Source organism: Triplophysa rosa, linkage group LG21 (genome assembly GCF_024868665.1).
Source record: "Triplophysa rosa linkage group LG21, Trosa_1v2, whole genome shotgun sequence".
Classification (NCBI taxonomy): domain Eukaryota; kingdom Metazoa; phylum Chordata; class Actinopteri; order Cypriniformes; family Nemacheilidae; genus Triplophysa; species Triplophysa rosa.
The window spans coordinates 2,128,569-2,140,754 of NC_079910.1; the positions used below are offsets into that span (position 1 = coordinate 2,128,569).

Sequence of the window (12,186 nt, forward strand, 5' to 3'; positions counted from 1 at the left end):
CTCTGGATGCCTTTGATGAGCATGGATGCTTGGGGGCTGGCTATGGTTGGGGAGAGTGTGTTGAAGATTAACTTTTGAAAAAACTGAATTCCACTCAGGTATCCTTTAATTGAACTGGCTTGGAGATTTTTTGTTGTGTTGAGAAAGGAGATGAATGAAGTGATGGAGAGGAGAGAAAATCCGGGAAGGGGAGGTTGTATGAGCGGTGAAACGTTTTGAAATTCCTCCATGCTGTAAGGTAAGAAAGTAGGGTCCTGGGGGAAACGGCTTGAATGATGGAGTTGAGGGAGGCGTCTAGCATGGCTTTTAGAGGGTGGTTCACTTGAAGATTAATTCCGAATATGGAGGGACAGGCGTTGGTAGGGGATCCGCGTCCGGCGCCAGCAGCCTGAATTTCTGAAATGAAAAAGCGGGAAAGGGCGTCAGCTATCTGGTTTTTGGACCTGGGGACGTGTTTGCCTGTCAGAATGAACTGCTCGCAAGCTGAGATCCATATGAAGGCGTTCTGAGAAAAGGCATTAAGGCGGGTGAATGGGAGCGGCCTTTGTTGATGCAATGTACCGTTGCTTCGTTGTCACAGTGGACTATAATGCTGGAGGCGGACCATTCTTTCCCCCATAAATATGCTGCTACGACAAGTGGGTACAGCTCAAAAAGTGCTGATGACGCAAGAGGCTGCGGTAGACTTGTGAGCTGGGGGGGCCATGTGGACGCGAACCAGCGGCCTTGGTAAAATCCCCCGAAACCGACGGAAGGAGCTGCGTCGGTAAATAGGCGTATGTCGACGGGGAGAGAGACCATGTCGTTGTAAAAGAAAGACATTCCGTTCCATTGTTTGAGGAATTTGATCCATAGACTGAGCTCGTCGCTGCAAGAGCTGGTTATATGAATCGAATCCTCTAGTGCGTGAGCGGAAGATGCGAGGGAGAGGAGGTGCGCGACGAACGGGCGCCCTTGCGGGATGATGCGCATCGCGAAATTTAAGTGGCCGAGAATTGATAGTAGCTCGCGTTTAGAGCAATACGGCGTGTCTATGAGGGATGAAGCGATCAAAATCGTCCTATCGATCTTTTCCTTTGGCAGAGAAGCTTGGAATTTGAGCGTATCGAGCTTAATGCCTAGAAATTCGATGGACGTGCTGGGTCCCGCTGTTTTTTCTTGTGCGAGAGGGACGCCGAGTTTCGCTAAGACTTCTTGGACTTTGGAAAGATGTGCTGCCGGGACGGAATCGGGTGGCGAGATGATTAAGAAATCGTCTAGTAGATGTATGAGGTAAGGGATGGCGTAGTTGTTAGAGAGAATCCAACAGATTGCCTCTGACAACATGTCGAAAATCTTTGGGCTACTTCTGCATCCTAAAGTGAGGCGTACAGAAAAATAGAATTTCTCACGCCATCGGATGCAGAACAAGTGCCAAAATTTTGGATGTATCGGCATGATTTTGAATGCGGATGTGATATCAACTTTGGCTAGCCAGGCTCCGCGTCCGGCCAATTTAATCAAAGTGATGGCTTGCTCAATATCGTGATAATGTAAAGCGAATTCTTCGAGCGGAATTAAACTGTTTATGCTTGGAAAGGGGGAGCCGTGGGGGGACGAGAGATCGAATATGAGGCGCTTTTTCCCCGAAAATTTTCGCGTGGCGACGCCGATGGGGCTGACGCGGAAAACAGGAAACGGTGGGGCGGAAAAAGGGCCGATCATAAATTTATCGTCAATCTCTTTTTTGATGAGGAGATCGACGGTTTCGGGTTCGGCGAGTGCCGACTGGAGATTAGGGCATATAAGGCTGTGGGAAAGTGGGTTTATAATGCCGGGATTGAAGCCTTGAGAGAAACCGTTTAAAAGGTAATCTGTGAATGCATGATCAGGGTGGAGAGATAATTCGGAAGCTAGGTGTAAAAAATTGACAGGAGTCGAGTGATATTTGTTAGATTGTTTATTGTCTGCTTTACTGACTGGGCAAACTATGCGCGCGTGGGCGCCGCCACAATAAGTGCAAGCGTGAAGGTACCGGCAGCGTTGCCTTGTGCACCTGTTTGCGTTGAAGCTTCTGCAAACCTCGTAAACTGAGGTGTTGATGGTGTCAGGTTTGACTGGGAAGGCTTGGCGATTTGGCAGGCGCGGGACGTGGGCGGTGGAAACGGGAGGGGGCATAGTTTCGCCAGGGGGAATGGCGGGAGTGACCAGGGGACAAGCTGTGGTGTTGTGTGATACGGAGCGGCACACCGCGCAAGATATATTTTGTACGCCCAAAAACACCCTGTTGTGGAGCTCAGTGTCCAGTGCTCCCCAGTAGGGGCACTGGTTCCACTGAGCCACCCTTATGGCGCATTTTGCTGAAAACAGCTTGTGATACGTGTAAAAATGTGCCCCCCCGTAGGAAAGCGCGAGCTCCGCGACTATGGCGAGATAGTCGCCGAGCTCACGCCTCCTGTGAGGGAACACCGTGCATACCACGTCAGTGAAGCGGGAAAATGCCATTGTGAATTCTGGGAAGGACAGAGTGCGGGAGTGACTATGGGATGCGTTCTTGAAAGTAAACGAAAAGTCGCCGTAAGCAATCTGCCGATCTGCTGACGGGGGTGAAAGTGGTGATAGAAGTTGAAATAAATCTATGTCCGCACCTGCCAAAATCTGCGTCCTGATGCTTGTGGAGACGGGGGGTGGTTCCAAGACCGGGGCGTTGCATGGCACCGGCATGGAGTTGCTGTAGCCAGTGAGAAACTTGGGCGTGCCTGTGGTAGAGAGAGGAGGGAGGGAATAGCAGCCAATGGAGGTCTAACGGAGGCAGTCTCACGTTAGCAGCGGCATCCATGGCAGGGGCCTGAGGGAAGTAGGACGGGCCGTACCCTTGGGTGAGGGGGGAAACCTAAAACCTGGGCCCGGGACGCTAACGGAGGCAGCCTCGCATTAGGTGTTAACTGCGGAGCCGCTGGCCAGGAGCTTGGAATGATGTGGGGGGAGGGGTTGATAAATTGTCGAACCGCCCTTGACGGCCGGCTCGCGTTGTCCTGGTAGCTGTGGAATTTTGGAACCGGAAACGATTCCTCCGAATCACTGAGCTGGAAGGCGGCTGGCGGCAAAAGCTGCTCCTCTGGGGCGCGGCCCAGACTTGCAGACGGCCTGCTGCGGCGGCATGGTGGTTGGGAGTGTTGCCTCGCTGTCGAAGTGGAAGGGCCTGACTCGCTCGAGACGATCCGGGATCCTGGTTCGTCTCCTCTGCGGTCGAAGGCGGGGCCTCTGTCTGCAAAGAGAAGTATAGGCTGTACAACTCTGCTTTGCTGTGCCGCTTGCTGGGGATGACGTCCCGCTTGGCCAAAGCTTGACGCAAGCCTGCGACGGTCCACTTCCCGATGGCTGGGATGGCCGTAAGTGCTGAAGCGTATGACGACGCTGGCGAGAGAAGTTGTTGTTCGGTTGGGCGCGGCGAGGCAGAGCATCGGCGCTTTGAAGCGCGTTGTGCGGACCGACGAAGCTGGCGGCCTCGTGGTGTAGCCTCAGGCTCCTTAGATGCAACCGCGCCGGGACAGGAACGCTGAAGAGCGCTCGAAAGCGCAGGGGAATCCTGAACGGTAAGGCTGTCGTTTGCGACTGAAGTCGGTGTCTCTGACATGTTGCAATGTTGCATTACTGTAGAGAAGGCGCATGTAAGAATTCTGGTCTTATTTATGCGGAGGCTCGCTTGAGCTGATAGGGTGAAAATCGTGATTGCTGGTAGCGAACCAGCCGGGTTTGATTATGAGCTCCGGCTTCACCTGAATTTTGTTAACGAAACTCGTTTGGATAGATGACGTGGTTCCCAATGGTGAACCGGCCGAGTTTGATTATGTGCTCCGGCTTCTCCCGAACTTAGTTAATAAAACATCATTTAAAATATCTTCAGAGACTAAAAATGTGAGAACGAACTCCTGTGAGGGATCTCGCACACTAAAACCACCAGAAAAACACAGAAAACATTTACCAAGACACACAATGTGGTCTCAAAGCAGGGTTTAGTCTGGATCCGCACTCACATACTGACGGCTTTTGTGGGAACTCAGGGATTTCTTAATGTTATCCTGTAGCTGGACACGCACACAAACATTTCCTCCGTTGTGCTTTCATTCTCTCCGTTAAACACATTTTTAGTGCAAACATCGTTCGGAGAGGTGCACGGGTTAATAAATGATCAGTTGTTGCTTTAATCTTAAGGCTATTTGTCAAACCAAATCTGCAATCGATAAAACATCCATTAGAAACATACAGTACAGCCAAATGATACTATAACTTTCATGCGCGAAAATACTTTTCTGAAATGGACGAGCACTCAATAATACTCGAGAACAAATCATCATTTTATTGCTCGCAGGCACTCGGTTTGGTTTTCATTTAAGTATCAGATGTGTTTCTTACAATCATTTACTAGAATTTGATTACGTGTAGGAGAAATAAATATAAATATACTGTAAAAGGAAGAACTTTCATAATATAGTTCAGATCATTTGGTCCAAATAAACATTCACATTATTTGTACTGGTTGGGTGGTGTATAGCACATATACACAGACTTATAAAAGGCACACATAGAGAAATCATAAATCAGGAACCATCCCTTACAGAAAAGACACATGAATTTCACATGTTTTTTACATGTTTTTCGCATGTGATCACATGCATACAACATGTGTTTAACATGTGCAAAAAAACACGTGTGATCACATGTGAAATATGTGTTTTTGGAACATTTTGGTGTGAATTCCCACGTGAAACCCATGGGATAACATGTGCAACATGTGGTGACATGAAGAACATGTGATCACATGTGGAGACATGTCGCATATGTTATCCCATGGGTTTTTACATGTTATCCCATGGGTTTCACGTGGGAATTCACATGGAATTCACACCAAAATGTTCCAAAAACACACATTTCACATCTGATCACATGTGTTTTTTGCACATGTGAATTTCGTGTGTCTTTTCTGTAAGGGATTGGGCGTATCTTTGGCCGACTCTTCGTCTTGGATTGCACATATCATTATCATAAATCTCCTGAAGTGTTGCAAACCTGAAATGGCTGAATCAGACCTCACCAAAGCCATAATCAACACCACCGGACGCCAGCGCTCAGGCCTGTCCGGAACAACCACACGGAATGACTTACAAACATCAAAGACATTCCTACAGGACGGGATTAAAGAAAAGTAGACTGGATCTTATTTGGGTGTTTGTGTGGGACACAAGTGCTCAGCAGACCAAAGATGAGCTCACATATAACAGACAGAAGGAGTGGATCATGGAGTCGAGACTACAGAGCGATCGCTGACTTTGGTCTTGAAACGGTCAAACGTTGGTTATGTTCAGAACGGAATACTACTGCAGATTATTTGACGAGAAAAGCAGCATTAAACAGTGTGCATCATGCAAGAATAAACTATAAATCTGAGAGGTGAAATAAACATTTCGCAATCTGCACCATCTCTGTTTGAAACATAAAACCGCATGTTACTTTAGTACTTATCACAATCGCTGATTTTATTTTTGACCCGTGTATGGTGTTCATGTTTTTGTTGAACTTCGGTTAAAAGGCCAAAACACTGATGTAAAAACACACATTTACGTCACCCAATTACAAGCAGCACAGACCTTAGAACAGAAATCACACAGATGAACCTTTTGTTCTTTTCTTAAAAATACACGAAAAATTGAGTAGTCTGCTTGGTAGAGAGTCCTTCAGAAACATTTCAACTGATTTACAGTAACTGGAAAGATTTGGATCTGCAAAAAAACCCGTTTTGGATCTTGGATCACATAAATGATATGTTTTGCATTCAGAACGGTAAATTTTGCTTAAAGGCGACACGTCTGCAGCACTGTAATTATCTTTACTGTGAAATCCACATAGTTTTATTCTCTTTAAACTGGAGGATGTGGGGGCAAAAAACTGTTTGCACAGACCTGCACAGAGTTCTTTATCATAACTGTAAAAATGTTGAAAAATCTGAAAAAAAAACAAGTCTCTCTTTGCAACACAGAGTCCTATCAAACCTCTGGAGCTAAACACACACAATATCCAACAACACGCACACACACACGCACGCACGCACACACACACACATACGCACACACGCACACACACACACACACACACACACACACCACACACACACACACACACACACACACACACATGCTTTGGTTGACTATCTCCGTGGGGACAGTCCATAGGCGTAATGTTTTTTATACTGTACAAACTGTATATTCTATCCCCTATCCCTAAACCTAAAGATCATAGAACAGTTTTTGCATTTTTAGATTTGTAAAAAATATTGTTCCGTACAATTTATTAGCTTTTTTGCCCATGAGGACCTCAATTTTGGTCCCCACGGTGACACGAGTCCCCATGTGTTGGTGTGTATTCAGGTTCAGGTCCCCACCGGGATATACAAACATGAACACACTCACACACGCACGCACGCGCACACACACACACACACAATATCCAACAACACGCGCATGCACGCACGCACGCACGCACACACACACACACAACATATGTTTAATTACATATTTTTATATGTTGCAAAATAAAACATAAAAAATGTTACCCAGACTCATTAGATACATTTAAGATGGCCAAGCAAAGGATGGATGGATAAAACAATTATTACATCTCTAAAATATGTTTTAAAACACATGACGCACTTCATAACTGGACTGACCTGTACATCACGTTCATATGTACAGTAGCCTAAGTTGATATGATCTTTCTTTACTGTTTGTAATAGTCAAAAATAAAGTCCACATCACCGCATACTGTTTATATCACATTATTGTATGTGTTTATAATTCAGTTAGTATGACGGCTTATTCCTAGACCGTTTTCAGCATTCAAACCAAACATCATCACAATATTCTTTTTCTATTTTATTATCAGCAAAAGAAAGGAATATTACAGTCGTAGATATCGTTTAGTATTGCATTTTACACCGCGGCTGTTTAAAATATGTGTTTTCCTTTTCTCTTCAGCTGTTTTCAAGTGGATCAACTCGGTGAAAATGTGCTACAAATCACAACAAAGGAGGAAACCGTGCTACATATAAATATTTATTGACTATAATCAGTGCAAAGAATGGAGTAATTATGATGTATTTTAATGAGGATGTAGGTTGCTTTTACGGCTGTGAACTCCTTTCGCTAGGAAGTAATAAGCAATTTAACAACGAATGTCATGTTTGGTTTATTGAGTTCATAAGCACATTTTGGAGCGTTCATGACGCGAGTGGATGTGCTGGTGCGTGTCATGCGGCACACGCGCAATTTCTGACCTCATTCCCTTTCTTTAAATATTGCCATGGCAACAAGGCACGGTAGGTACAAGACGCTGCCCCATCCCTAGATCCAACTGTTGGCATCGCCATGGCGACAGGCGAGCGCTAACGTGATTCTCAGTGACGTGAACAGAGACCCTGTCTGTATGTGTGTGGTGGGAGAGTGCACAGGGTTACCGGCCCAGGGCTTTGTGGGAGATTAGCTCTAACACACAATGATGGAGCTCAGGAGATTACAAGCTTCTAGAATACAAACCTGAGCTGATTACCTTGCCCGCCTGGCAGCTGTGATGTCATAATATATGACTCCGCCCCCTTACCCAAACCCTGCCATCTGAAATGTTAATGAGACACACCCACGCTAACAATAATAAATCTACCTGTACTTAAAGGGACAGTTCAGCCAAAAATGAAAATTAGCTCATTATTTATTTGTTTTAAACCTGCATGACTTTCTTTCTTCTGCAGAACACAAAAGAAGATATTTTGAAGAATGTTGATAATCAAACAAAACGAAACCCTATTGACGTTCATTGTACGGACACAAAACCACCGAGACATTTCTCAAAATATATTCTTTTGTGTTTTGAGTTACACATGTGAATAGATGATGAAAGAATTTAAAATTTTGGGGTGAACTGTCCCTTTAAGTTGCTGTCGTGGAAGATTTGACGACTGTCTGTCAAGTTCATTTGGAAATAACTTTGGGATTTAAAGCAGAGTCTGTGTGCACACTAAATGAAAACCTCTGGCGTGAGGTTCTAAGTGGCTCATAACCCGATTGCACTTAAAAATAAAATAAAGGATGCGTTCTGGCTCACTTTCTAGCAGTACAGTCATCCGGGCTCAACTGTAATTGCCGAATCTGTAACCAAGCACAGAAGCTCAACTCAGCCTTTCCCAAAAACAAAAAACAACAACCACACTACGACAGACACATTTGTATTAAGCATGAGGAAGTTTTCCCATAAAATATCACTCTCTGGCTTTAGATGCTGGCACATCTCCTGGACTCAGGAAAGTCAGACCGGTTTCACTCTTTAAGTCATCGGAGTCCATTATGGGAAAAAGACACAGACCGAGTAAAATCTCTCTCTTTCTCCCAGAGCTTTTAAACAAAACACAGAATTATTTTTACTGTCGAATTAATCGCAACAAAACAGTCCAAGATACAAACACACATACAGACAACACCATCCACACAGCAAAACAGAACATTTATTACAAGCAACTATAAATCCGTTTATGAGAAAACCATTTTCTTACAGTTCTGACTTAAACACGGCCAACGTGATAGTGTGGGAAATCACTTTTGTGTCTCCAGAACAATTGTTTTTTTCTGTTCACTTCTAAAGACAGGAATATTCTGAAACAAAACAACATGTTTTTAGTCGGGAGGCACATTGTTAACGTAGAATCTAATATTTTCTTCAGTGTCTTGTGCATATATGTGACACGCAAGAACTAGATGTGCCGATATATCAGCCAATAATCTGTATCGGCCGATAAAAGCTATTTTATATTTTCACACTATTGGCCGATGTATCCTGTCAATCAAAAGAGGACAGGAAAATGCAATGAATTTGTGCTCTGTGTAGAAAATGTTGGGAAACATCACCAGTTTCGAACATTATTTGAATTAATAACATTTAGAAATGTAAGAATATGCATCTGTATTCGCTCTGAGTCATTGGCTATCGGTGGAGAAATTTAGTGTCAGTGCATCTCTAACAAGAACCAAGAAGATTTGAAATGATCGACGTGCTTCCATGCTTTCCATGGATACGCAACATATTAATTGATAAAGTTTTAAAGACTTAAAAATGTAATACTTTTTCTTTCACAAATGTAACGTTTTGCTTCAGAACACATTTTATGTCATTTTATTTTTAACAAGGCAGAACTGTTTGAACAAAATACAACTAACACAACTATTTTAACCTAATCAGAATGTTTAATTAACATCTTTGAGATTGAATTATGTCATCGCTGTCCTTTCAAAACCTCAGATGTCCAAATTCACTGTTTTTCAGGAAATGGAAAGAACACTCCACTTTTTGTCGAAGTTGAACAGCACTTTAGAATAGGCTACGTTATCCATTTGCAAATTCCATAAAAAACAAACTGGATAGTAATAAAGATTTATGACAAAAAAATTTAAATAACAAAATACGGAGATACAAGGTTTCAGAAAGACAGCAGCGATATTTAAAGAAAAAAACAAACAGAAGTGCTTCCGGACCATGACAGCACTTCAATATAAAATTATTTGTTTGTGTTCAAATGAAGAAGGTAGTCATACTGTATCTGGGAGATAGCATGAATTTTATATTTGAGTGAATTGTTTCATTAATACACAAGACTTTTATAACGCACAGCCGAAGCATTTCGCAGAGATGTTTATGTTTATTCAGTACAGTATGTCAGCACACAGCATCAGACGGAGGGGTCACGTCGGTTTGTTCCACAACAACGACACAGCTGGACGCATTAAACTGATTAGTTGGCCTCCGCATAGACGTTTGATAAACCGGGCCCTGATCGAGAGACTAGATAACTCAATACCTGTCAGACGGGTGGACTTGCTCATGCCGGATCACTTTACATGAAAGAAAAAGGTCAACATGCCTCCCGTAGATTACGCAGCCTCGCCTGTCGACACGGCAATGACCTTCAGGTCTTGTTTTCATGAATACAATAATTACTTACTGAGAATTCGCTACAAACATGAGGGCAACATTTCACTGTCTGCCAAACCGCCGAGAACAGAAGGAGACCAACACGCTGCTGTTGATGCACTGACTCCTGAGACTTTCATCTGCATTTTATTTTGTATTATGTATTACAGTCAGATCAAAAAAATACCTGTTATCCTCTGCATATGCAGTCTTTTGGTTTGAGTAAATCTTATGCAAAATTTTGATAAACGTCTACATCTCATTGACATTGTCACTATTCAAATTTCAGTCACAATTTCATACATTTTTTTTTTCATTTACAAAGCAGAGAGAAATAGAGCCAGACAGAGCGAGAAAAAGAGAGCAAAGTGAGGGCGAGACTGGAGATGTAAAGTGTCTCTCCACATCAGTATAATCACAGCATCTGTCCTGACAGTGTTTCCGCGTCTCGGTTCATTTAAGGACACGGGGTGGTTTTCTGCATGTGTGCAACATCAGCTCTCTTATTCTGAGCCGTGTTCAGAGCACACACTCCCTCACACACACTGATATGCTTTTACAACCGATAAAAACCTCAGAGAAAAACATCTGAACCCCTTTCCAGCTGAAATAACAATGTGCAGTAAGGCCACAACAAAACTCACACGAATAAAAGCATGGGTAGAAATACATAACGCGACAAACACACTATCAACCCTGTTATGAGACACGATCTATTGGTGTGTGTGTGACTATACATGCGGCATATGATTTCAGGATTTATATTGTGTTTCAGGTTTTGTGTTTTACTTCGGCATGTAAAGCTCTGCAGAAATGTGTTCTCAAGGAAAACGTCTCTCAGCGTGTTTTTTTTCTTTCTTCTGTGAGAAGATCTGTTCACATCTTGACCGAGTTAAATATCACATGCTCACATTGTTCATTAGTTCTGTAGACACACACACATGTACGCACACGCGCACACACACACACGCACACGCACACACACACACACACACACACAAATCTTAAGTTTTCATGTTTTATGACTTTTCATATAATGTCTTTCATACCTGAAGCTTACCCTTAAACTTTCCTAAAACTTTCAACATTTCTAAATTTCTTTATAAAGGATTTAGTTTGTTGTTACTTAAAACTTAAAAGTTGTTTTTTCTCATTGGGACCAAAACATTTCCCCACATGGTCAAAAATGACTGGAATTACAATTATTGTGGTCCCTGCAACAAATAATTTACAACTACCGCAAAAACACAGACAGCTATATTATTACATGTAAATCATTTTAAAGGGATAGACCCAAAAATGAAAATTCTTATGTAATTTCATACCTGTATAAATAAACACAGAGAAAGATATTTGGAAGAATGTTACTCGTTTTCAGTTCCCGGACATCGTGGACTACCATAGTAAGAAGAATTAAATGGTAGTCAAAGGTGCCCGAGAATCATTATGTGTTCAACAGAACAAAAAAATACAATTTTTTTTCCTAGTGGATGATGTCCCAGAACTCAAAATTGCTAACATTCTTCCAAATATCTTTCTCTGTGTTCATTGGAAGAAGAAATGTATACAGGTTTGAAACAACCTGAGGGTGAGTAAATGATGAGAGATTTTTCATTTTTGGATGAACTGTCCCTTTAAACCTAGTGTGCTGACCTAGACAGCATCTGTAGATAAAATCACCAAGATCTCTTTAATATCTCAATTGTTTCTCTTAAAAAACGTTTCAGTATTTTCCTCTAAAAAACAAAAGATGAGTTTTTCTCTAAATTTTGAGACATTACTAAGATCTCCATTAAGTCTCCACAGCTGTGAAAGAGCATTTCCCGGGATCTCTCTCTTGTTCTTTCTTTTCGTCAGTTGTATGATCAGTTTCCTTGTTTGCATCGCTTCGTTTCACATCTGCCCGGGAGCGTCTGAACGTCTGACTCCAGATCAGCATGCAAACAGAGCAGAACTCCTCAGTGCACATCATCATTGCTTTCAGAAACTCCATCACCTCGAGTGATCTGTAACCGAAACCTCTCCCCTCTCTCTGCTTCACATCTCGCTTTAAGACTACAGACACGCATAACACTTCAATAAACTGAAATGCGAGAATCCTTCGGTTTTGTTTGGATGGTCTTAGTGAAAATAAAGGGGAGTGAAGAGCTCAGAGCAACACGAAAGAAAGAAAGAAAGAAAGAAAGAAAGAATCAG

The 12,186-nt window shown here is 42.9% G+C and overlaps 1 pseudogene; it reads right to left on the reverse strand.

Moving 5' to 3' along the window:
* Positions 1 to 186: 186 nt before the first annotated feature.
* Positions 187 to 3,616, reverse strand: LOC130545304 (uncharacterized; annotated as a pseudogene).
* Between the last annotated feature and the right edge of the window lie 8,570 nt (positions 3,617 to 12,186).